Source organism: Lagopus leucura, unplaced genomic scaffold (genome assembly GCF_019238085.1).
Source record: "Lagopus leucura isolate 7727_CA_CO unplaced genomic scaffold, USGS_WTPT01 32869-0_obj-0_obj, whole genome shotgun sequence".
In the NCBI taxonomy this organism is placed as follows: domain Eukaryota; kingdom Metazoa; phylum Chordata; class Aves; order Galliformes; family Phasianidae; genus Lagopus; species Lagopus leucura.
In genome coordinates this window covers 1-2,090 of record NW_024968044.1, presented here as the reverse complement: position 1 = coordinate 2,090, position 2,090 = coordinate 1, and the positions used below count along the sequence as shown (strand labels likewise).

At 48.0% G+C, this 2,090-nt stretch overlaps 1 long non-coding RNA gene across 1 annotated transcript; it reads right to left on the bottom strand.

Moving 5' to 3' along the window:
- Nucleotides 1-351: 351 nt before the first annotated feature.
- Nucleotides 352-1,768, bottom strand: LOC122193420. The gene is made up of 2 exons (XR_006182893.1): nucleotides 1,570-1,768; nucleotides 352-534 (listed from the first exon to the last, which is right to left on the bottom strand). It is a non-coding gene; the product is annotated as an uncharacterized LOC122193420 (long non-coding RNA).
- Between the last annotated feature and the right edge of the window lie 322 nt (nucleotides 1,769-2,090).

The window sequence follows — 2,090 nt, the reverse complement described above, 5'->3', positions numbered from 1 at the left end:
TTTGGTTCTAGGTGACCCAACCAGGACCCATTTGAGACAGTAGATTTATAATTTGGCTCTAGATACCCCAATCAGGACCCATTTGAGACAGCAGATTTTGGGGTTTGTGTTTAGGTAACCACATCAGAATCCATCTGAGGTGGCAGATTTGGGGGTTTGGTTCCAGGTAACCCCATGGAGACCCACTTGAGATAGCAGATATGGCAGTTTGGTTCTAGGTAACCCAACCAGGACCCATTTGGGACAGCAGATTTGGGGGGTTTGGTTCCAGGTAACCCAATGAGGACTCATTTTAATTTTGGGGCCAGCCAGCCAAGAGCTCAAACTGAGACCAGAAACCAACCACAAACACTTTGCACAATTAAAATATATTACACAAATCTGAGAGAAGGAGAACAGGAAGAGGATTTGGGGTCGCAAGGAGGGGAGGTGAGGGACTGGTGTGGTTCTGAAGCAGCAACATCTGCAGGCTCAGCTCCACTCCAGCGTGTAATCCCTGCCTAACTCCAGTGCAAGCTGCGTGACCAAAAGGACCTTGGAGGAAAAAGAAATAGAATTAAAATTGATGTTAAGAACATATATATTACAGTAATAATTAAAAAATGACAAACAAAAAATCCTGGCCTGAAGCGACCATTTTTTGGTGCAATAGCTCGACGTTTCAACCTCGCCTTGCTGTATTTCTCTTCACTTTTACCCACGTTTTTCTACATCAGAGTCCCATCGTTTCACCTCTTGGGACACAAAGAATCCTTTCTTTCATTGATCACCACCACCCAGCAATTCCCCATTTTGACCCTTTCCCACTCAATTCCATCTCTTACCCCAAAACACTCATTTTTCTACCCAATAATTCCATTCTTTAACTTTTCCCCTGACCCTTCCATCTCTTCCCACAAAACACTCATTTTTCCACCCATCATTTCCCCATTTTGACCTTCTCCCACTCAACTTCCATCTCTTCCCCCCAAACTCTCATTTTTCTATCCATCAATTCCCATCTTGACCTTCTCCCACTCCACCTTCCACCTCCCCCCACTTGACCCCCCATTTCCCCACACATCAGTCCCCCATTTTGGCCTTTTCCACTCCACCTTCCACCTCCCCCCCTCGTCCCCCATTTCCCCACCCATCAATTCCCCATTTTGACCCTTTCCCACTCAACTTCCATCTCTTTCCCCCAAACACCCATTTCCCCTCCCATCACTTCCCCATCTTGACCTTCTCCCCCTCCCCCTTCCACCTCCCCCCCTCGTCCCCCCATTCCCCCCCATCAATTCCCCATTTTGACCTTTTCCCCTCAACTTCCATCTCTTCCCCCAAAACACTCATTCTTCTACCCAATAATTCCATTCTTCAACGTTTCCCACTCAACTTCCATCTCTTACCCCAAACACCCATTTCCCCAATCATCAATTCCCCATTTTGACCTTCTCCCACTCCACCTTCCATCTCCCAACACACAATCCCCCATTTCCCCACCCATCACTTCCCCATCTTGACCTTCGCGCCCTCCCCCGTCCACCGCGCCCCCTCGCCCCCCATTTCCCCTCCCATCACCCCCCATACCTGCGTCGCGCTGTCGTACAGCAGGACGTGCTGCGATGGCAGCTGAGCTCCGTTCTCGTAGACGCGGAGCTGCTGCACGGCGCCGCTCTGCCCCAGCACCCTGATGGTGTCGAAGTGCAGCGCGCTGGGCTCAGCGAAACCGCGGTGCAGAGCGCGGATCTGCAGGGAGCTCTGGTGGGGAACGGAACCGAGAGCGGGCTGAGCTCGCCTGGGGCCCAGCGCACCGCACTGCAGACCCTGAAGTGTCACTGCCCTTCATTTTACCTCTTTTATTTTGCTTCATTTCCTTTTATTTTACTTCCTTTCCCTTTATTTTACCCCATTGCCCTTCATTTGACCTCTTTTATTTTGCTTCATTTCCCTTTCTTTCATTTCCTTTTATTTTACTTCCTTTCCTTTTATTTTACCTCATTTCCTTTTATTTTACCTCATTTCCTTTTATTTTACATCATTTCCTTTCCTTTTATCTTACTTCCTTTTATTTTACTTTGTTTCCTTTTATTTTACTTCATTTCCTTTTA